The following is a 26,000-nucleotide window of genomic DNA, read 5'->3' as shown; positions in this document are numbered from 1 at the left end:
TTGCCAATTTACAAGTATTTCGACGACCTGGTTGAGGTACGTCATGTCTTCTAATATGTCACTAATACGTTTTCGTTTGGTTTTCTGATTTGGTGTTCCTGTATCACCAGTGATTGTAAGACTTATCATTAAGCAAGAATATATTCTTGCTTAATGATAATTCAGGATGTTTCTATTGGTGTGGGGGGAAGTGATAAAATTTTAAGTCACTTTCGGTAATAATACTTTTGTATGATCATGAATGTCGAATGTTGAGTGTGAGAGTGTAAGACCACTGTCATGTATGGTGAGTGTGAGAGTGTAAGACCACTGTCATGTATGGTGTGTGTGAGAGTGTAAGACCACTGTCATGTATGGTGTGTGTGAGAGTGTAAGACCACTGTATGGTGTGTGTGAGAGTGTAAGACCACTGTCATGTATGGTGTGTGTGAGAGTGTAAGACCACTGTCATGTATGGTGTGTGTGAGAGTGTAAGACCACTGTCATGTATGGTGTGTGTGAGAGTGTAAGACCACTGTCATGTATGGTGTGTGTGAGAGTGTAAGACCACTGTCATGTATGGTGTGTGAGAGTGTAAGACCACTGTCATGTATGGTGTGTGTGAGAGTGTAAGACCACTGTCATGTATGGTGTGTGTGAGAGTAAGACCACTGTCATGTATGGTGTGTGCGAGAGTGTAAGACCACTGTCATGTATGGTGTGTGCGAGAGTGTAAGACCACTAATGTATTGTGCGTGTGAGTGTAATACCACTGTAATGTATGGTGTGGATTTTACGTGTTTAGGGTCCTTTTGGATTCTTGTGTATTACTCTAGTCTGTGTATTTATACCACCTTGTATTTGCATTGCTTTAAATAAAATTTAAAAAAAAAATTCACCTCTAAACGTCTATAATCTGGACCCCCCCCCCTCCCTTAACTGCTGTATACACAAGTTTCCCTAACCCAATCAACGCCGCTAACAGAATACCTTACACATTACATAATAATGACGGTATTCACGTCAAATCTAGCAACAAACAGATTTTCTGCACGATGTATCAACGTATGTTACCTGGGTTAGGGTAAGAAACGTACCCTTTGAGGCAGAGGAATACGATCTGCGAGATCTTTTTGGCAGGTATGGTATGGTGCATGCAGCAACCAGGGGTGTGTGGAGAGGGCCCGTACTAGGGGCTCCCGGAGGGCTCCTTTACCATCAAGATGACGCTCCGACAACCCATCCCATCTTTCATACGTCTTGAGAAATACAGAACCCAGGTATTTGTACATTATGCAGGCCAAAGGAAGACGTGTAGATTATGCAATTCTTATGAGCACCTGGCTGCCCAGTGCCCCCGCCGACCGGTTGTACGTTCTAGAGACCCTTCACCTGTGAGTCAACAGGTTGAGGCTGTTGTACCTGAACCTAGTTCCTCTGCAGGGTATGTTCATAAACTTTGGAGTGATGAAATGAATGACCAGGACACACAATCTACGATGTGCGCCACCCTGTCAGGGAATGATACAATAGAGCCAACGTTTTCTGTAGAGCCTGTAAGTTCCGAGGATCTGACGCAAGTTAATTTGCTGGAGGATGTGTTGCATGACCTTTTAGACGAAGCAGTGTGTGGTCCTGAAGATCAAACAGCGTGTTGTGAGGAATCATCTAACGCGAAGTTGCAAGACAACATCTCTGTTATAGGGAAGCGGGAGGTGGTGGTGGAGGTTCACCAGGAGGAAAAGTCTGGCGAGGAGATGCTTGTGGATGCAGGTTCTCGGAAAAGACGGCGGGAGTATCAGACATGGACAAGGTATTGACGCCTGGTCAACGCTCGGGGAAGAAAACGTGGGCGAAAGTGGCCGAGCTGCCCCCCATGTAAGGGGTAGTTGTAAGGCATCAAAAATTGGGTAGTGAGCTGGGGGATGGGGGGGGGGGGGTATCGAGAAAAAGTCTACCAAAGTCGGACAACCAAAGATGCGTGTAGGACTGGGAAAGACCCATAAGCATAGAGAAAAACCTCCTTACCTATAAATTCCTGTGTGTTACCATTAATGCCAACGGCTTAAAGACCGAGTTTAAGAAAGTTTGGATGGAGTGGTTTTTGAGACGTTATGACGTGGATGTCTGCTTTATACAGGAGCACAATTATAAGTATGGTAGAGAATTGCGGTTGAAAGGTTATCGCATGTATGTGAGTAGTTCATTAAAATTCAAGGGTGGAGTGGCTATTGCAGTGAGAGTCCAGCCCTTGGAATGTTTTGGGATGGGAGGAGGGGGGGTTGGAAGGGTGATAAGGGTGGATGGTTTATGGGGAGGGGTTAGTTACTTTTCTAGGAGTTTATATGCCTGCGGATAGCAACGTCAAAGTTAAAATAGATTTCGTAAGTAACACTTTAACGTATCGTACTAGGGGTTTACCTTTAATATCAGTCTTGGGCAGGGGCTGGAATTGTGTTATCCGTCATGGTGATGTTGAGCCAAGGGGGGGGGGGGGGCAGGGTGTGTTTTACCCGTCCTACGTAATCTGCTTGGGGACGCAGGTTTCAACGATGTGGTGGGAGGTTTTGGAACACTTTTGTTTGCAGAGGCTACGCAGCAAGACTAGACAGAATTTATGTAACACGAAACTTTGGAGTTAGGCGAGTTCAGACTCTTGATATAGGAATTTTTGATCACCGTGCAGTGATAGCAACCTTGGATTGGGAAGGAATGGTACAGTTTTATCCCTGTTATTGGAAACTAAACGTAAGGCTTTTAGAGGAAGGAGCGGGGTCTACCTTTCGGGTTTATTTATTTATTTATTTATTTATTTATTTATTTATAATTTGAGCACACTTACAGAGGTACTTACAGAGGTTTGGTGGAACATACTTTGGGAAACCCGGAAGGATTGGGGATGTTTGTTAGATTGGTGCAAAATGTGTGCTAAACCAGGAATAGCGAATTTTTATAGGACACGGGGTAAGGAAGAAGCGAGGTGGAGATATGGGCTACAGAATTACCTGGAGTGACAGCTGAATGCTTATTATACAAGGGACGGAGGTGGCGAGTATAAACAAATTAAGCTTTTGCGCAATCAATTAGCCGAATTACATAGAGATTTAATGCGATTCGAATCAAGGCAGAGTTGGAAGAGGTACTCTGGGGAGACAAGCCTTCGGGTTGTGCCCTACGGAAATTTAGGGCTAGACAGCAGGCAACATCCCTTTTGAATTTGGAGGTATGCTCTGATTTGGACGGGTATCGCACTGGTCAAGTACTGACTAATACGAACAGCACTAGTCATTATACTGACCTTTGGTTTGGGGAAAAGCTTCGACGAAGAGCGGGAAGGGATAATGAGGAGAGTCTGCTGGGGGGGGGGGATTCCAGAAAAGTCACAAGTGCAAAGGATCGGGATGCATTAGAAGGTAGGATACATGTAGAGGAAGTTGAAGAGGCGATTTTCAAGTTGAGTAAAGGGAAAGCACCAGGCATAGATGGTATATCCAATGAATTTTATAGAATACATTGGAAAATCATCAAACAAAGCTTGGTTGAGGTGTTGAATTGTATGCTTGAATTGGGGGAGTATGGGCATGTCCCAGCATACAGGGGTTGTGGTGTTAGTGCCCAAAAAAGGGGGAGGAAGGGGTCTGAGCGCATATAGGGCAATTTCCCTCATGTGTTCAGACTAAAATTTTCGCGAAAGTGTTAGGCAACCGGATGAGGAAAGTCATTGGATCGGTTACTCATAAGGGACAAATGGGTATACCTGGGTATACCCAGATTAGGGAATTCTTGGGGGATTGTCAGGGGGGGGGTTTAGGTCTCGACTGGCAAAATGCTTATGATTGTGTTGACAGATTTATTAAGGCTCATATTAATGAAACAGGGTTTTGGGGAAAGAATAGTAAGATCGGTCGACACCTTGTATGAGTCAGCGCAAGTAAAAGTACAGGTGAATGGTAAATTAGGGCAACCTGTACGTATGGAACGGGGTTTGAGGCAAGGTTGCTCTCTGTCACAGTTGCTTTTTGCCTGTGCGCAAAACCCTTTTTACGATCAGGTGGATGACAGGTTAGAGGGGTGGGGTACAGAGTAATAATGGTGCCTGCATAATCGGTTATGTGGATGATACAACAATTTTGATAAATGGGGAGGAGGATTTGCGAATTGTAGGAAGGGTGGTTGCGGGTTTTGGGGAAGTAACAGGGATGCGTGTTAACAGAGCGAAATCGAAATATTGGAGGTAGGAACGTGGGTAGGGGAGGGTTGGGTGAAAGGTATGGTTGGTCGGTAGTAGTTCAATTAAAAATTTGTGGGATTGTATACATGGCGGATGAGATGGAGGGACAAAGGGTAAATTCTGAAATGGTGGTCAAAAAGGCTGTAGACCGACTTAAAGGGTTAAGGGATGGTACTGCTTCTTTGCAACAACGGGCAGTGGTAGTCAATTCTCTCGTTTATAGCAAGGTATGGGGTGTGGCGGAGGTATATCCCTTAAGGGACACGGATATTCAAGAGCTGCAAAGAAGGGTATTAAGGTATGTATGGAACTATGGGAGGGCTTGGTTGAGTCGGGAGGTGGTTATGACACATGTATGTTTTGGGGGTCTAGGTCTAATGGCTTTGGGACCACGGGCGAAGGCTCTGTATGTAAAGCAGCAATTTCTGAGTAAGGGCGGAGAGAGAGAGAGGAGAAAGGGTAGGTAGGGTAATTGCGGATGTATGTAAATGGTGGAGTGGTAAAGCCTTATTTGAATGTGAGGATATATTGCGACTGTTGTTCAAATTGAAAAATGTTAAAAGCATTAGGGCAGGGCAGATTGTGAGATGATGTTGGCATAGGACACCTGTGCAAAGGGTTTCTGCTTTTCCGTTGTATAATTGGAAAGAAATATGGGACGAGTTCTGTAAGCTTCAATTAGCACCGAAGGTTCGTGAAGTAGTATATAAATTTATTATGGGTATTTTAGCCTCAAAATCAGTTTTAAACAGGATGGGTTTGGCAGGAGAGGCGTATTGCACATATTGTGGTATGGAAGAAACTGCATACCATGCTGTTTATTTTTGTGATGCTTTGGAGGACGTTCGTACGTGGTTGAACAGGGTTTTAAGGTTAAGTAGAAAACGCATCTTCAACTCTCCGTGCATTATCCTTGGATGTCAGCGGAGAATCCAGCGAGGTAAAAAGAGCAATCCGGTATGTGGTGGTGGATTTCCTTTATATTTCATGGGGTATGAGGGAAACTGAGGCACCGGTTAAGATCGGGGCAAATGCAGCGGGTATTTATAGAACGGTTTGTGGGAATAGAATCATTTACGGTGGGAGGTGGGGATCCACATTCCCGGCAAGCTATGAAAGTCTTACGGTACGGGGTTTATTGCAACCGAGAGGAGGGTAAGGCACCGAGGGGCTGGACCCGTCCTGTGGCAATTCTCAAGACACGTTAAGATTCTTGGAATGAAAGGTTGCGTGTCCAAGTGTGTTTGTAATTATGGTATAGGCTATATGCTTTTGAAAGTTTGCTATGTGTTGATGTGTGATTATAAGATTGGTATTGTTCTCCCACTTTCAGGGTATTTGGCATAGAAATCCTGAAAAACGGAAAAAAAACAAATATTTTGTTGATAAATTATAATAAACAGCAGCGAATGGGTTTGAGTATATACATAAAACTAAAAAAAATATTTTGGTAATGATTTATTCGTAACGTGAAGAGTCCTTGTGGGTCTTCTCCAGTCTGCAATGGCACGTTCATGATATTGTAATATATAAATGTCGCACTGACGTCAGACTCAATTAGCGTTATTGTTGATAGTGTATTTTTTAAGCATCACGAATGGCCTGTAATAAATAACCAATCTTCTTGATAACCAATCCTTTGGAACGCCCTTTGTTAAACGACCAACCCATATAGGGTTGTCGGGAAAATTTTACAAAGGAATGCAGTTAGCTACTACTCTGGTTTTAACAGATTACTTAATAATTATAATTGCCTTTATATTCTTTAGAATTTGATGATGTGTTAGTGTAATGAAATAGATTCAACGGGGGGGGGGGGGGCATGTCGAAGTATTCTCACTGATAATGTTAAGACTAATATGCTATTCGGTGAGAATATTAACCGTTAGGGTAGTTAGGTATTACAACCGACACCTTTAGTGTCATCTTACCTTTTGAATATAATACATAATCTGGAGGCCATGTAAAAATTATGTACCCACCTTGTAGGCTGTACTCAAATTTTTCTATTCTCAGTGCAACATAAACGATTATATAACTGTACCTTGTTACAGGGAGTTATCTAACTTAAATTAATAGCACAACAGAACATATACCTGAGGTTAAATAAGTTTTATGTTACTTGTCGTACATTGTTCCTTTTTGATATGTGTTTTCATACAAAAAGTTTTTGTTATCAATCATAATCACCAATTATGTACTTCCTATCAAGTTGTTGGATAGTGAGTTTCATACTACGAGTTTATTCATTCTATCAGGGTTAGTTTTCCTCCTCCTGGGAGGTGAAGTCTTCAATGTCTTTTACCTGGGATTCCTGTTCTTGTATGATGTATTACTCATGTAAGCAATGTATGTTTTTTAATTAAAATAAAAAAAAATAGCAGTTTTTGAGGTATATTATCCGTGAGTTATATGGAATTTTGTTTTCTTGTAAATGGTTCATGTATTGTGATGTCAATTATGTGTGATATATATGTATACTGTTTTTTAAATAAAATAAAAAAAAATGCCGCTAACAGCATACCTTACACATTACATAATAATGACTGTATTCACGTCAAATCTAGCAACAAAACAGATTTTTTTGTATATATTTAAAATGGAATCAAAATATGCAAAAATCCTTTAATAATTGACCTAAGACTTTTACAGACCTAGCATGTATGATTACATACAAAGAAACACAGACTCCTAATACCCCGACCAACCCCATATTTAGTGTCTTAAACTAATTATAAACTCACAAAAATATACCTTGCTTGTATACAGTGATACTGAAGGTGCTTAACTGAACATCAACTGACTATATGCACCGTAAGTGATAAAAAAAAATATACATGTGATATCACTGGGTGACAGAACAACATATCCCGCAAAAGCTGCTGCCCAAGGAACTTTAATGTCCAAAGATTGCAATATAGGACATTATACATCCCCCCCCCCTCACAGCAGTGACCACTACAACATACAAAATCTTAGGCAAATGAAGCTTTTTGCCCTTCATCAAAAGTTTTCAACCATCACCAAAAGGTCTGCTTATGAACATTCCCCTTAAAGGCCAGTATAACGTTGTACTTTCAGCGGTAATAACAGCATGATATCCGCTTACAATATGACTAAACAAAATCTAACTGGAATCCCAGGAAAGCCAACATACTTCACCAAGCCCCGGCCTTAGTCGGGAACCAGTTCAGCCTTGCAAGAGGCTGGAACATATTCCGAAATATTGCTTATCTATATTATCAAGATGTATGACCATTTTAGGATTAATCCAAGATCTCAGTTCCACACAACGCCACATTAATACATACACAGACGCACGGAACCATTCATAATACATACACGCCACTCACTAAATCCCGCCCTCTACCCTGAAGTCCCGACATACCGTTGGGTGCTACCATGGGGGGGGGGGAGTCCAGCCCCCCGTTGCCTTGCCTTACCCCACCCCCAGTTGCAGCAACCTTTGAACAGTAAGATAAGATAAGAGATAAGATTTCGTTCGGATTTTTAACCCCGGAGGGTTAGCCACCCAGGATAACCCAAGAAAGTCAGTGCGTCATCGAGGACTGTCTAACTTATTTCCATTGGGGTCCTTAATCTTGTCCCCCAGGATGCGACCCACACCAGTCGACTAACACCCAGGTACCTATTTGCTGCTAGGTGAACAGGACAACAGGTGTAAGGAAACGTGTCGAAATGTTTCCACCCGCCGGGAATCGAACCCGGGCCCTCCGTGTGTGAAGCGGGAGCTTTAGCCACCAGGCCACCGTAACAGTAACGTCGTCGTAAGCTTCTCTCTTTTATGTGCGGGTTATTTGTGTATCGTTCCAGTCACGGTATTGTGCCTTTTTGTTATTTATTTTTGAACAGTAAGACTCCGATAGTTTGCAGGAAAACTATTATCCCAACTTCTACCATACGAGTTTATTTCTGCAATACGTTCTATAGATGCCTGCCGCAATTGCCCTGATCCTAACTGATCCCCCGGTTTCAAATTCAAAGTTTATTCTCTATAAGGATTACAATGCTGAGTTTACAGAAATTTGGTTATTGTTTCCCGCATACCCCACGAAATATAGAGGAAATCAGCCACCACGTACATTATCGTTCTTCGTACCTCACTTTATACTCCGCTAACATCCAATGTTAAGGCCCGTAAGGCTGAGATACTTCCCCCACTAAGAAAATCGAAAAAAAACCCAACCATGAACGAACTTTGTCCAAAGTATCACAAAAGTAGACCGCATGAAAGCTGTTTCTTCTAGACCGCAACGTAAGCAATCCGCCTCCCTTACCAAACCCATCCTATTTAAGACCGATTTTGATGCTAAAATCCCCATGACAAATCTGTACACCAATTCACGAACCCTTGGTGCCAACTTAAGTTTACAAAACCCGTCCCATATTTCCCCCCCAATTATACAGCGAAAAAACAGACAATCCCTGCACAATTTCCCTACAACATATGCTGACCATTTGCCCAACCTGGATCCGTTGTGCATTTCTCAACTTTAACAACAAACGCAACATGTCCTGACACTATTAATCCCCTGCCGCTCCACCATTTACGCATTTCGATCATTACCTGACCCACCCGGATGCCCTTCTCACCGCCCGCCCTGAGGAACCGCTGCTTTACATAGAGGGCCTTCACCCGTGGCCTCGAAGCCAAGAGACCTAAACCCCCACGACGAACATGAGTCATGACAACCTCCCGACGTAACCAAGCTTTCCCGAAACCCCAAACATAACGCAAGACCCTTCTCTGCAGTTCCTGTATATCCATGTCTCTTAAAGGGTACACCTCAGCCACACCCCATACCTTACTATAAACAAGTGTATTAACCACTACTGCCCTCTGTTGCAATGAGATCCCCAGCTCTTAACCCCCGAAGTCGATCTAAAGCCTTGTTAACCATCAATTCAGAATTTACCCTTCGGCCCTCCCTCTCATCTGCCAGGTACACGATACCACATATTTTAAGTTGCACCACGACTGACCACCCATACCTTTCTCCCAAACCCCTTCCCCACCCATGTACCCACCTCCAATAATTTCGATTTTGCCTTATTGACGCACATGACAGTCTCTGCCCAAAAAAACTCAACAATCCATCCCACAATCTGCAAATCCTCCTCCCCTTTTAACAACATCGTGGTATCATCGACGTACCCGACCACACGCCCTGCACGGTCACTGCTCAGCGTTCCACGCCCCAAAATACCATCCACCATTTCATAAAAGGGGTTTTGCATACAAGCAAAAAGCAGCTGGGAGAGGGGGCACCCTTGCCTCAAACCCCTTTCCATACGGACCGGCTGTCCCAATTTACCGTTTAACAATACTCGTACCATAGCCGAGGCATACAAAGTATCAACCCATCTTACAATCCCCTCCCTCAAATCCTGCTTCAATAAAATAAGCGTCAATAAATCTCTATCAACACAGTTGTAAGCATTTTGCCAGTCAAGCCCGAGGAGACACCCCCAAAAACTCCCTAATACGTACATATCCTTCCCTCATGCTCCTACCTGGTATGCCTAGCTGTCCCTCGTGAATAACTGATCCCATAACCTTCCACATCCTGTTTCCCAAAATTTTTGCAAAGATTTTATAGTCTGAGCACTATATGCTCTATATGCACTCAGACCCCTCCCTTTTTGGGCACCAACACCGTACTTTGCGACATACCTAACCTCCCCTCCGTGAGCATGCAATTCAATACATCAACCAAACAATGCTTAATGCTTCCCCAATGCACCCTATAAAAATCATTGGAAATGCCATCTATACCTGGTGCCTTTCCTTGTTACGCCCTTTGTGCATAATTGAAGAAGGGTCAATTGATTAGTGTGTATTATTATTATAATAAAAAAAGAAGCGCTAAGCCACAAGGGCTATACAGCGATTAGTGTGTAATTACGGCTTTTTCACTTAGTATTATATTACTGGTACCTTTATTCGTAGCTAAAATAAAGACTACTAGTTTTATAATATTATCTGGCCATGAATTATTGATTTATTTTGTAGGATGTTTTGTGTTTATATGTTGAATTGCCTTGTGGTCGTTCATGCTTCACAAACTCACTCATTCCGAGGTGATGTCAAGCTAGGCAGTTTTACTCATGGCAGTTCATTCTCTCCTCCGGTAGAGAAAACACCAAGCCACGGAGCTCCCTCATTCTCTTGTTGCAAGCCTCTGGCGAACCTTTGAACCAGGATTCTTGGGTTCAACCAAGGTTGCTTGGATTACTTCAGTCTCTGACTACTTTACGGGTTGCGTCTGTGCAGTCAGCCATTTAAGTGAAGCAATACACGTCTGAGTTCTCCAACTATTAAAGTGATGAATGGTTTGAAAAACCGACAAGTTGAAGATTGAGACACTTATGCAGCATATGGGAATCTTTATTCAGGAAACGTTTCGCCACACAGTGGCTTCATCAGTCCAATACAAAGAGGAAGGCATAAGGAGAGGAGGAGAATGAGGTAATCAGTCCCTCAACCTGGAGTCGATGTGTTCAGTCCATCAATCTTGTAGAATGTACAGCATAGGGCCGTAGACGTGGCTTATTCTCCTCCTCTCCTTATGCCTTCCTCTTTGTATTGGACTGATGAAGCCACTGTGTGGCGAAACGTTTCCTGAATGAAGATTCCCATATGCTGCATAAGTGTCTCAATCTTCAACTATTAAAGTCTCGTGCTAGTCTCTAACCAGTTCTAGCTGTAGTGTATATGATTGAGGTGGTAAAGGCGCCCTATCTAGCGATTCATTGATCTTGACTTTCGATTATGAAATTACAGTGATTGTACATAAATTTTATCAATTATCTAAATTACTAAGTGACTAAGCTTAGTATTATACTGAATAAAACCAGATAAAGCATTATAGAACTTTTTTGCCTTATTTATGTGTATTTAAAAAGAGTAAGAAGAACTAAGTGGATCTTCACCTGTTGTTACTAACGGGTCTCCTCTCTGAAAAGGAAGGCTCAAAACGTAACATTCCTTTACTCGTACTAAAAATCGCCTCTACCTCCTCCACTCGAATTCTACCTTCTAGTACCTTCCTATCCCTGTCACTTAAAACTTTTCTGAAATCCCTCCCCACCAGGCCACCAGCATGGACCCCCCCCCCCTACTCCCCGCCATAGCTTTTCCCCAAACCATATATCAGCATAAAAACTCATGCTATCCGTGGTGAGGTGTACTTTACCTGGCAGGTAACCACCCAAACTCGTGCATACTTCCAATTGCAGGAGGGACGCCGCCTGTTGTCTGGCCCTAAATTTGCGTGACAACCCGAAGGTTTGTCACCCCATAGCATTTCTTCCATTCCTGCTCTGACTAACCGCATTGAATTGTGAAATTCTGCAAGTCTACTACGGAGATGTTCAATGTCGTCATACCTACTACTCTGCCCCCACATAGTAATCATTTAGCTGCCCCTCCAGATAGTTTTGTAGCCCATACCTCCACCTCACCACCTCCTTCCCCCGCTTATAATAACTCGCTATTCCGGGTTTGGCATGCGTTTCCCACCATTCCAACAAACATTCACTCACTCTAATGTTTCGTCGCTGGTCACGTTGGGTTCGAGCATGTATGTGCTTTTAGTGTGGTTTTGTATTTGGTTTTGGGGTATTGTGTTGGGGCGGATTATTTAGAAGCTTGTATGCTCGGGCAAAGGAACCCAGTGTATTGCTCCTGTTGGTGACTACAGAGTCAGTCCAGAGTGTATGGTTTTGGGTTTAGGCTGTGGTCGTATCGAGTTTGTCATTCAATGTACCATGTTTTGACATGGTGTAATACTCTGTCTGTATGAGGGCCTTTGTGTGTGTGGGGGGGAAGGGGGGTTATGGAAACGTGGCTTTCTGTAAGAGGTGGTTATTTTTAGTATGTGTATTCTACACATTTGGAGGTTCTGCCAGGGTTTCCTCTTAGATGCTTTTCACAGAGGGGCCAAATGGAAGACTTAAAATAATATTCACGAATTTGTGTGTTGTACAAGAAGTTGGGAATTTGTTCTGTTGCCCCAGATATATTGTATTGGTTTTTATTCTACAATAATGTTAATAAGCATTACTACTGTAGTGTGGGCGAGGTGCCTGCGTGCACCAGGCTCATGTACTCTGTTTATGTCCACTTTGTCAATGTTAGGATGTTCTATGTGATAGACTGCAATGTATGTTGCCCCAATAAGTGCTCCTCCCCGATGGGAAGGCTACCGTGGTATTAATGTATATATATCTACGGATAACAGGGAATATTAATTGTTCATACTGTGTACCTTGTGTGTTTTGGGAGGAAGCGGGTTAGGTTAGAAGTGTTCAACATTTTTCACAATGTTTATAGTTATGTGGGGCGGCCTCCTGCCAAACTAGGGGTTAAATTGTTAACCTGCCGGGCTGCAGTTCCACGGGTACGTCAAAACCCAATGTGGGGACTGCTGAGCCGGCTTTAGAATCAGTATTCGCCTGACCATCTTACGGTGTATACCTACTGGTCTTAGAAGCAGTACTTACCAGACCACCTTACGGTATACATCTACTGGCAATAGACAGTACATGTATCCACCTGACCACCTTACGGTGTATATCTATTGGTCTTAGAAACAGTATTTACCAGATCGCCTTACGGTATACAGAGGAAACACTTCAAACACTCTCTCCTCGGTAATATTTCGTCTTTGAAGAGTTCTACTTTACTCAGTAAATGGTGAAGCTACAAGTCATGGCTGACGTTATTGTATAGTGTATCACAGAGAAGATAGGGTCGGAGTGTGACACCGAAGACAGGATGGGATCGTAGTGTGACACTGGAGGAAGAGTATGTGACACTGGAGGAAGAGTATGTGACACTGGAGGAAGTGTGTGTGGCACTGATGTAAGAAAAGGGCGTAGTGTGACACTGAAGAAAGATAAGATAGTGTGACACTGGGTGTCAGTGACTTGTTGGTCTGAGGAGAAACGCAGGGGTGATACTGAGGAAGGACTGTACCCTGTGTGGTAGGATGAACTGCCGTGTAATGTATATGTGTTGCAACCCCTGAATGGGTTACAATGATTATTATGTATATATAATGTATATTACCTTTTCATTTAATTTTATATTGCTTATATTTGCGATAATAGCTAAATCGTAAATGTATGACTTTATATTATTATTTGACTGTTATATTGTTATTTAGCTTATGTTGTTAGGATGTATATAAAATGTGCTCAGTTAGGCTTGATTGTCAAACTACTGCAATTATCGCTTGTCGCTCGTTATACTGCCGGCTTCTGAGCTGCAGTTGTCCACGTAGCTATCACGTGATCGAGGGGGGGGTGTCCTCACCTCTCGTGAAAGAGTCAGTCTGTTGTAGACTCGCTTGCTGGTTGGACAGATTGTCTGTCATTATTCTTATTAGTTCTGTAGAACTCTGTTCTCAGAACATTGTATAGACTGTGATTTTCGACGTTGTACTGAGGTTGTGTGTCACATAGACACTCTGAACATCTCAGGTCCCGAGCTATAGCTTCTGACCTAATTTTGTACTGGTTCCTGTGTATTGTCACAGTCAGTTTTTCCTATGCTGAACGTAGATTCAGTATTATGGGAGTTTTGTAACTTTGGTGGAGGATCTGCAGATGGTCCCTACTTAGTGTCGTTATATTATCTCCTTGTTCCTGATTCTGTGTCGCAGTCGCTTGATATTGTATTGCTATTGGGCTTAGCATTCTTTGTTGTTCAAGCAGACTGTTCGGGTTGCCAGTCGGTGAAGAAGTTAGTTTTTTGAGGACTTTGTCAGTCACTTGTTTAAGTCTTATTCGAGTCTTGAGACATAGCTAACTACTTAAGAGCACTTACACGCATACACACTTACTTGTACATATTTGTAATATCTTATTAAATGTTAATGTACTTGACGGTACTTAAGAATTATAAATGTGATATGTGCTTTCAGCACAATAATATTGAACTCGAGAGATTGATTTTATTTTGATTGCTGTAATTAATTTACTTTGATAGTATACCTCTAGACAACTTATAGACTTAATAAATTTATTAAATTTTAATTTCTCTAGTTAGTAGCCTACCAGTTGTAATCCTAAAGCACTATTGAACCATACTGAATTTTAATGGATAATTGGATAAGGATACTGACTACTTGTTACGAAAACCCAGTAACAGGCTGGATGCTAGAAGGGCAGTCCTTTCTAGTATTCACTGGAGATCTCTAAGCTTTTAGAATCGCGTTTTTTGTAACAACTGGGGGCCTGTCCGGGATGCTCTTGATCCAAGGTGTTGGAGAAATTGTCCAGTTTGACATACTAGTACTTCTATGATCAAACACTGAGTACTTTCCTAATCTGAAGACTTTGAGTTTAGTCTTGTACAACATACCAGGTGGATGTATGTACTTGACTGAGTCTCTTGATCCAAGGAGATGGAAATACTGTTTATGAGCTCTAGCTCTAAGACAACCAACACTAAAATTCCTATTAGGATTATAGTTTCCAATAATCACTCTCTCGTAGTACAATTATTTTCGTGATGTATGCCAAAGTGAAACAGTTAATTGATACTCTGACTTTGCCTGAGTTAAGTACATTAAAACTTCAGACGTGTTGGCGAGTAGCCAAATATCTCGGTGTGACGTATAACAGGAATTACACAGCTGAAACTGTCAGAGCATTAATTAAAGATATATTGTTTCCTGCTCATACAGAAATGTCTGATTATGATTCAGATTCAGAAAGCCTAGTGTCACAATTAGGAAGTATGACTATTTGAAGTTGAAGAAAGAGCAACTAGAGCAGAAGTGAGCCTAGTGTCTGAGCCTAGTGTAGCTCAGTTCTCGCTCACGCCTTCCTTCACTGACACTATAGTACAGAGTGTAGCTGTTAGTATGACACAGCCTAATACTAGTACAGTGTATACTACACCTGTATTTACGTATCCTAGACCAGATCTAGACACTCTAGAGACGGCTGGACCAAGTCTCCGACCTAAGGACCGTCCAGACCATGTTAATTTCCCTACTCCTCCATTACCTACTGGTCATATCTCTCAGGAACAGTTTGAGAGGTTTGAACGCCTCATTATGTTGCAGACTGCACAAATAGGCACAGAGGAGATTGAACGAAGATTTCCAAAGAGAAAATGTTCGTCTGGGAAGACAACAAACTGATAGATCACAGGACACATTTAATGTGCAGAAAGCTGCATCTATGGTTCCTAAGTTTTTTGAAAGTGACTTAGACACATATTTTGATGTTTGAGAACCAGGCACGTGCTATGAACTGGCCACGTAAGCACTGGGCAACATTGTTGCATACTGCTTTGACGGGAAGAGCTCAAACCTGTACTGCTGCTTTACCATTTGCCAAGTACATTAGTTATGACACTGTCAAACAAACAATTCTAGAGACGTATAACTTGTTACCTGTAAGTTATCAAAGAGCATTTCGTACGTTACAACGACGACAAGATCAAACTTGTGTAGAGTTTGCTCGTGAGAAAAAAGTTGCATTTGAGAGATGGTCTAGAGCTGCTAAATGTAACAACTACGACAGCCTTGTTCAGTTGTTGCTACATGAAGAGTTTAACAACTGTATGCCTGCTGACATACAAGAATATCTGATCGATCATACTACCTCAGATATTCTGGAAACTGCAGCATTAGCAGACAATTATGAGATTTCTCACAAACTTGTACGTACCAAAACACAGAGAAACAAGGTAACTAAAAATTGTCCTAGAAGTGGGCAACCTAAATCAGCTGCTCATTGCCGGCCTGATGTACCTGCTACTGTAACTTCTCGTACCTTTACCAGGAAAACTCACAATCCTGAATCTGTCTCTGTGGCTAGACAGAAATCTGGTATCGAGAAGAAGAAAGTTAAATGTACCTATTGTAACAGAAAAGGACATACTAGAGAGTATTGCTATAAGTTAGAAAGAGATACGAGAAACAGTCGTGCGGCTGGCGCCCCCACTCAAGTCGTATCCTCTTCCGAGCAACAAAGGCACCAAAATCCTAGCAATGCCTCTGATCCTACTGTTTTAGATAATGTTACTCAGGATAGATGACTAGCGTCAGAAAGTGTATCTGACGAAAAGATTCGTTCAGCGATGAGTCCTTACTTTTCGAGAGATAAAGTAGGATTTGACGAATCACATCTAACTGAGATAATTTCTTTCAGAGACACTGGCAGTTATCTCACGTTATTAAGAGAAGATGTACTGACCATAACTGACGATACCTATTGCAAGATAGATGTATTGTTAGAAGCCTATGGAGGGGCTGTTATAAAAGTGCCTCTGCACAAAGTTTATATTGAAACAAGCTATTATACTGGTTATATTTCAGTGGGTATATCCAGTGGTGTATTTCCCATCAGGTCAGTGGACTTGTTGATAGGGAACGATATCCTTCATGTTGGTATATGTAAAGAACCACTTGTGATTGATAATAACACTGATGATAATTATGCCATTGAAGCTTGTAGAGAGAAACCTATTTTATTTCCTCTCAGCGCAATTACTAGAGCTATGTCAAAGATTCAACAACCATCCTTGTCTCCTGTTGAGTTAGTTGATGACAATGATTTGGGGTTGAATATGTTGTTTAGTGACGCTCTGCGCCCAGGATCATTAACACTGACTCCCCCTGGTCATCAACCTAGTCAAGACACAACTGATGTTAAATTTCTAACTCATGATGATTTAATCAAGGATCAGTTTGTTGATCAGTCACTGGAAAGACTGAGAGATATAGCAGTTACTGAGAGTGAAGCAAAGGATCTCGATAATTGTTACTATTATAGTAACGGTGTACTGATGGAGAAAAATACATGTAAGTTGTCAGCTGATAGTGTTTTCACCACAGTCAAGCATCTAGTTGTGTTACCAGTTACATTTCGTGAACAAGCCATTGATTTTGCTCACAATAGTCCCATAGGAGGACATTTGGGTGTCAAGAAGACACTCGGTAAACTGGCAAAACATTTTACTTGGCCAAAGATGAAGGAAACAGTAGCTGATCATGTGCGACTTTGCCACGTGTGTCAAGTGACAGGCAAGCCAACGCACACACCTCCACCTGCACCTCTCACTGAGTTCATTAGTATCAAAGTTCAGTTCATCTGGACTAGAGATTGTTCAGACTCGTTCAAAAGGTTGAAACGCTTGCTATCCTCTGCTCCTGTGTTGAAGAGTCCTAATTTCAATCTTCTCTTCTTTTTACATATAGATGCGAGTGGCTATGCAGTGGGTGCTGTGCTGCTCCAACAGTCAACATCCACTGACATTCTCCATCCTATATGTTACTATTCATCTAAGCTTAAACGACACCAGAAAAATTATGCCACTATTGAGAAAGAGGCTCTAGCTCTTGTGGTGTCCTTGGAACATTTTGACGTGTATTTGGGCACTTCCGCATTTAAAATTAACGTTTTTTCTGACCACAATCCACTCACTTATATAAATACCATGAAGAGTAAGAATGCTAGGATCATGAGGTGGGCCCTCAGAATCCAACCTTATTCTATTAGTATAAAACACACAAGTGGTCATTGTAATGTAATTGCTGACGCTCTGTCTCGTCCTTAATAATTATCAGTTACATTAAATTAACGTAATTTTATGCCCAAATACCTGTTGTTACTTGCTATGTCAAATTCAGTAAAGTAACTTAATCCCTCCAGCCCATATTAACTATATATACTCATGTCATGTCTAATTATTATATTTATATATTCACAGTATTGTTGAGTGAGGAGGAGACAAGCTGAGTGTTGAGTGAGTAGAGTGGTGCGGGTGATGTACTGCATGACGCAACACTGTCTTGCCACAGACCCCCCCCCCCTCACTACACACCTTAAGCTGTTTCATACTCAGATGTTCGTACTGCCTCGCATTCCACAACCACTACTTAAGAGTGGAATGCAGTCTCCTCTACTATGATCGAGCCTCAACGTGCCCTCCTTGTCAGCGCTATCCAGTCTCTACACTGATGTACATAACCACGAATATGCAGAGATACGATACTGTGTACTGCCCTAGTACATCCTAGTGACGGACGCTGTGAAATTGTAGAGGTGCTTGGGACGAGAGTGACTAAATAATTTTTATATTATATAATATTGATATGAGTAACCAGAAATAATGTAAAAGACATTCATGCAACTCCTAGTGCGACCCTCTGTCGTGTTGGGGGGGTGTTGCAACCCCTGAATGGGTTACAATGATTATTATGTATATATAATGTATATTACCTTTTCATTTAATTTTATATTGCTTATATTTGCGATAATAGCTAAATCGTAAATGTATGACTTTATATTATTATTTGACTGTTATATTGTTATTTAGCTTATGTTGTTAGGATGTATATAAAATGTGCTCAGTTAGGCTTGATTGTCAAACTACTGTAATTATCGCTTGTCGCTCGTTATACTGCCGGCTTCTGAGCTGCAGTTGTCCACGTAGCTATCACGTGATCGAGGGGGGGGGTGTCCTCACCTCTCGTGAAAGAGTCGGTCTGCTGTAGACTCGCTTGCTGGTTGGACAGATTGTCTGTCTGAGAGTCTGCTCGAGACTCGCTTGCTGGTTGGACAGATTGTCTGTCTGAGAGTCTGCTGGAGACTCGCTTGGTGGTTGGACAGATTGTCTGTCTCATTATTCTTGTTAGTTCTGTAGAACTCTGTTCTCAGAACATTGTATAGACTTTGTGATTTTCGACGTTGTACTGAGGTTGTGTGTCACAGACACTCTGAACATCTCAGGTCCCGAGCTATAGCTTCTGACCTAATTTTGTACTGGTTCCTGTGTATTGTCACAGTCAGTTTTTCCTATGCTGAACGTAGATTCAGTATTATGGGAGTTTTGTAACTTTGGTGGAGGATCTGCAGATGGTCCCTACTTAGTGTCGTTATATTATCTCCTTGTTCCTGATTCTGTGTCGCAGTCGCTTGATATTGTATTGCTATTGGGCTTAGCATTCTTTGTTGTTCAAGCAGACTGTTCGGGTTGCCAGTCGGTGAAGAAGTTAGTTTTTTGAGGACTTTGTCAGTCACTTGTTTAAGTCTTATTCGAGTCTTGAGACATAGCTAACTACTTAAGAGCACTTACACGCATACACACTTACTTGTACATATTTGTAATATCTTATTAAATGTTAATGTACTTGACGGTACTTAAGAATTATAAATGTGATATGTGCTTTTAGCACAATAATATTGAACTCGAGAGATTGATTTTATTTTGATTGCTGTAATTAATTTACTTTGATAGTATACCTCTAGACAACTTATAGACTTAATAAATTTATTAAATTTTAATTTCTCTAGTTAGTAGCCTACCAGTTGTAATCCTAAAGCACTAATGAACCATACTGAATTTTAATGGATAATTGGATAAGGATACTGACTACTTGTTACGAAAACCCAGTAACAGGCTGGATGCTAGAAGGGCAGTCCTTTCTAGTATTCACTGGAGATCTCTAAGCTTTTAGAATCGCGTTTTTTGTAACAATATGTATGTAGAGAGACGCAGGGGTGATACTGAAGGACTGTACCCTGTGTGGTAGGATGAACTGCCGTGTAATGTATATGTATGTATAGAGACGCAGGAGTGATACTGAAGGACTGTACCCTGTGTGGTAGGATGAACTGCCGTGTAATGTATATGTATGTATAGAGAGACGCAGGGGTGATACTGAAGGACTGTACCCTGTGTGGTAGGATGAACTGCCGTGTAATGTATATGTATGTAGAGAGACGCAGGGGTGATACTGAAGGACTGTACCCTGTGTGGTAGGATGAACTGCCGTGTAATGTATATGTATGTAGAGAGACGCAGGGGTGATACTGAAGACTGTACCCTGTGTGGTAGGATGAACTGCCGTGTAATGTATATGTATGTAGAGAGACGCAGGGGTGATACTGAAGGACTGTACCCTGTGTGGTAGGATGAAGTGTCGTGTGATCCAGTGTATGATGTATAAAGATGTTACTTATAATTTATTATTTTATCACGTACTGTGACAGTGGTGTCAGGAATGTACCCTGTTTATGGTACGGTCATGAATGAAATTATAATTCATTATTTTAAGATTTATAGATGTACAAAAGTATAATTTATTATTGTAAATTGTGTGTGTGTGTGTGTGTACTCACCTATTTGTACTCGCCTATTTGTGGTTGCAGGGGTCGAGTCCTAGCTCCTGGCCCCGCCTCTTCACCGGTTGCTACTAGGCCCTCTCTCTCCCCGCTCCATGAGCTTTATCAAACCTCGTCTTAAAACTGTGTATGGTTCCTGCCTCCACTACGTCATTTCTAGGCTATTCCACTGCCTTACAACTCTATGACTGAAGAAATACTTCCTACTATCTCTCTGACTCATTTGTGTCTTCAACTTCCAATTGTGGCCTCTTGTTTCTGTGTCCTCTCCCTGGAACATCCTGTCTTTGTCCACCTTGTCTATTCCACGCAGTATTTTATATGTCGTTATGTCTCCCCGGACCCTCCTGTCCTCCAGTGTCGTCAGGCCGATTTCCCTTAATCTTTTTTCATAGGACATTCCCCTTAGCTCTGGAACTAACCTTGTCGCAAACCTTTGTACTTTCTCTAGTTTCTTGACGTGCTTTATCAAGTGCGGGTTCCAAACAGGTGCTGCATACTCCAGTATGGGCCTGACATACACGGTGTACAGTGTCTTGAATGATTCCTTACTAAGGTATCGGAATGCTGTTCTCAGGTTTGCCAGGCGCCCATATACAGCAGTTATCTGATTGATGTGTGCTTCCCGAGACATGCTCGGTGTTATACTCACCCCAAGATCTTTCTCCTTGAGAGGTTTGCAGTCTTTGGCCACCTAGCCTATACTCTGTCTGTGGTCTTCTGTGCCCTTCCCCTATCTTCATGACTTTGCATTTGGCAGGATTAAATTCGAGAAGCCATTTGCTGGACCAGGTGTCCAGTCTGTCCAGGTCTCTTTGAAGTCCTGCCTGGTCCTCATCAGATTTAATTCTCCTCATTAACTTCACATCATCTGCAAACAGGGACACTTCTGAGTCTAACCCTTCCGTCATGTCGTTCACATATACCAAAAATAGCACTGGTCCTAGGACCGACCCCTGTGGGACCCCGCTCGTCACAGGTGCCCACTGTGATGCATCATTACGTACCATGACTCGTTGTTGCCTCCCTGTCAGGTATTCTCTGATCCATTGCAGTGCCCTTCCTGTTATATGCGCCTGATGCTCTAGCTTCTGCACTAATCTCTTGTGAGGAACTGTGTCAAAGGCCTTCTTGCAGTCCAAGAAGATGCAATCAACCCACCCCTCTCTCTCGTGTCTTACTTCTGTTATTTTATCATAAAACTCCAGAAGGTTTGTGACACAGGATTTGCCTTCCGTGAATCCGTGCTGGTTGGCATTTATACTCTTGTTCAGTTCCAGGTGCTCCACCACTCTCCTCCTGATAATCTTCTCCATAATTTTGCATACTATACACGTCAATGACACAGGTCTATAGTTTAGTGCCTCTTTTCTGTCTCCTTTTTTAAAAATGGGAACTACATTTGCCGTCTTCCATACCTCAGGTAGTTGCCCAGTTTCCAGGGATGTGTTGAAGATTGTGGTAAGTGGCACGCACAACATATCTGCTCCCTCTCTAAGGACCCACGGGGAGTTGTTGTCCGGTCCCATTGCTTTTGAGGTATCGATGTCCCTTAGCAGTTTCTTCACCTCCTCATCTGTATGTATGTCGTCCAACACTTGTTGGTGTATTCCTTGCTGGTGTCCCCATCTGGTCTGTCCCCCCAGAGTCCTTCCTGTCTCTACTGTAAATACTTCCTTAAATCTCGTGTTGAGCTCCTCACATACCTCTTGATCGTTTCTTGTGAGTTCTCCACCTTCTTTCCTCAGCCTTATCACCTGGTCCTTGACTGTTGTCTTCCTCCTAATGTGGCTATACAGCAGTTTCGGGTCATATTTGACTTTCGATGCTATGTCGTTTTCATACTGTCGCTGGGCCTCCCTCATCTGTGCATACTCGTTTCTGGCTCTTCTACTAATCTCCTTGTTTTCCTGGGTGGGTGTGTGTGTGTGTGTGTGTGTGTGTACACACACCCTCTAGAGTAGACCAAAGACTTTTATGCGCTATTAAAATAAATTGTCTCGTGTGTATGTATTCCGAACTCTGTATTACTGCACTAGTGGAAGGCCAACTAGTGTTTTTTGTAATATGTTTTTCGGCTTACTTACTGTACCAAGTAAGCGCCTTTTAAATAAAAATATCTATATTGTATAAAGTAGGTTTTTGATGTAAATGGTAATTAAGATTGATGTATTATTTTCTGTACCTGGGATGTGAGAGTTTCTTGGCATGTATCACTTTTTTTTTTATTACTCGTAGTGTATGCGTAGTGTATGCAATGTTTTAAATGTGTTTTTGGGTTCTCTGTGGTGTGGAGATTATTTTGTCTGTTTTAATATCTTGTAATTTGAGGAAGTATAGTCTTAGAATGTCTTCGTACATAAAATGCTAATATACAATACAATTGAGAGTGCAATGCATTAGTTTCACAACGTTCTCACCCAGCTGTTGGTGAGGGTGGACGCAGAGCGAGCGGCTGGTGCCCTCTGGTGTTTGTTTTGAGAAGTTTGATTTCCTCAAGATGGCGGGTTATTATAATCAAAGGGAAGCACTAAACCCGTAGGATTATAGTGCTTCCCTTTGATTATAATAATAATCTGCCATCTTGATTAGATTTAGATTTTGCCACCGAAGTGGCTAGTTTATTGTGCACCCCATATCCATCCTGTGGACGGTAGCGCGAGAGCATATGGATACACAAAAGGCCTAGGAACTAGGCCCCAAAGGGTTAACAGGAATACATATGGATTTATATCTACATATCTATAGTTCACTTATCTGTTACAAGCAAATTTAGGAAATTTGCTTAGTATATCTGGTATCTTATTTTCATTAATAAGATATCTTGACATGTCACATAGGTTATTATACTGTCTCTGTATTCCTCAATAAGTGGACAATTAAGCACATAGTGTTCAAGAGAGTGACCATATGCCTGATCACATAATTTACATTTAGTTTGATCATCATCTGTGTGTCTCCCAAACTGCCAGAAGTACTTGTAACCAAGCCTAAGCCTGGCCACTACAACATCAGTCAGTCTGTTCACATTGCAAGTTGCTCCATAAACATACTTATCTACGTTCATGTTATCATAGTGGGTTATAGATCTACTCAGGCTTCTAACTGCATTCCTATAACAATCTTCATTATTTACTTCTCTCCTAATATTATTCCTAATGCTAGACACAGTTATACCAAAGTTATATTCTACGTTCTCCTTCTGGATACTCTTCTTGGCTAACATATCAACTTTATCATGAAGGAGTAATCCAATGTGTGATGGGATCCATAGCAATTGTACATTAATTCCTTTGTCCCTAATTTTTGAGTATCTATACCTGGCTTCCCCAATGAGCATGTTGTTGGAGTCATTATATGAGCCAAGAGCCTTCAATGATGACATAGAATCAGTAATGATGATAGAGTCAAGCTCAGTGTCATAGGTTAGCTTTAGCGCCATTAGGATTGCAAACAATTCAGTTTGCAGTGTAGACGCCCAGTTGTTAATTCTTATGCCTAACTCAACAAATTTATTATCGTTCTTAACTAGGGAGGTGGCAACAAGAGCAGATGCAGCCCTGCCAGAAGACTCCTGTTTAGATCCATCAGTGTATATAACTTGTGATAACTTATTACTACCAGCTAGGCGAAAAATTTCTTCTTGAGCAGTTGCTCTAACAAGAGATTTAAGGAAGGGATTACTAGCAATGAGCTTCTTGGGAGGGACTTGTAGGTATGTGATATTAAATGAACACATCTTCCATGGAGGGGTGAAATGCTCTTGTTGCCTACAGTGATACAGTTCATGCAGGTTATAAAACTTAATGCAATTGCACGTTTTCACAATCCATTTAGATCTGTGTGTATTTACCTCCAGACACTTGGTAAGATTCACTGTGACAGTGTCTGGTTCGTTTCTCAACATTCTAATACCGAGTACAGTGTTAATTTCAACAATCCTATCACTGATTCTAGAAATACCAAGCTCCTTCCTCATGTTAAGAACTTTTGTAGATCTGGGACAGCCAAGAATAGTCCTGAGAGCTTCATTTTGCATTAACTCCAAGGGTCGGAGGGAACTTTCTCTAGCTAATATCAACATGGGAGCAGCATAATCAATTAAGGACCTAACATAGGCTATGTACATCATTCTCACGATTCTCACATTAGCACCATAGTTGGGATTGTAGCCAGCAACAGCTTTGAGAGCATTTAGCCTAGCTTTGCATTTCTTGTTTAGTTGTGGTATAGTGGATTTGTTAAAGGGTACATCTACACCAAGATATCTGTAAGTTTTAACGTAGCTAATGATTTCACCCTGCAAATAGATGGGTGGGGGATGTCGTTTGCTTGTTAATATCTTTGTTTTAGAGGAAGATATTATGAGGCCTAGTCGATTACAAATTGCTTGAACTTCATTAAGAATGGTATTCATCTTCTTATGCCCTGTTGTATGGATCATGATATCATCAGCATAGCTTATAGCTATATGTTTAGGTGAGGCAGGTAGAGCATTTAGGAGAGCATTAATCAGAATATTAAATAGCATGGGACTAAGAACTCCTCCCTGCGGTGTACCTAAAGACATTTCTTTAGAATCACTTCTGAAGCCTTGGTAAAGGACAGAGGATACTCTATTTGACAGGTATCCTATTATCCAGCAGAGTAAGCTACCACCAATATTCATTTTGGCTAGTTCATGTAGTATAACTGTTCTGTTTGCAATATCAAATGCAGATTTTAGATCAAGAAAAGTGGTAAAACTAGTAGAGGTGTGTGCAGTGAGAAAGGTGGAAATACAGTTCTGCACACTTTTACCTTTCATGAACCCATAGAGGTAGGGGGAAAGTTGATGTCTGATTCTGTAGTACAATCTGTTAAGCATCATTCTTTCAAAAGTTTTGCAAAGACAACTAGTTAAGGAGATCGGCCTAAATGTATCAGGCTGTTGGGGCTTAGGGATAGGCACAATGAGACTATTGGTCCAGGAAGTAGGAAGAACGCCCTCAATGTAACTGAGATTATACAGTGCCAACAAAGGGTTATCAGGCACGTGCCTTAGAGTTCTGAGAATATCATAGGTTATACCATCCTCTCCAGGAGCAGTTGATCGACCTTTGGTTAATGCATTATCTAATTCATACTCGGTAAAGAGGCAATCACTCTCATCAATATTTTGGCTCATAAAATTAATCAGTTTCAACATTTCTTCAGAAGTACTCTCTAAATTTTTTCTAATATGAGATGGAAGGCTTTCATGCCTGGATGTTTTGGACCAGTCATTTATGAGGTCATTTGCTTTTCCAAGAGGAAAGGGATGAGCAACATTGCCAGTCTTTTTCCTGGTTATTTTATTTATACCTTTCCAAGCCAAACTCAAAGGGGTGGACCTATTTAATCCACTAACAAACTGTTCCCATTCCTGTTGCCTAAGTTCTTCCTTTCTATTCCTTGCATTTGTTAGTGCAGCTTGGAACGTTCTGAGCAGGTCTGGGGTTCTACATTCACGGTATGCTTTACCAATCCTCCTAGCTGCATGTGTTAGATTGCGCAGCTGTGGATCATTATAGTATTTACATTGGTTTTTATTGTTATTTATAGTGGAGGGTCTTTGTTTCCTATTCCTGCCCACTTGATC

This window comes from Cherax quadricarinatus, chromosome 88 (genome assembly GCF_038502225.1).
Source record: "Cherax quadricarinatus isolate ZL_2023a chromosome 88, ASM3850222v1, whole genome shotgun sequence".
Lineage (NCBI taxonomy): Eukaryota > Metazoa > Arthropoda > Malacostraca > Decapoda > Parastacidae > Cherax > Cherax quadricarinatus.
This window is presented reverse-complemented; position numbering follows the sequence as displayed.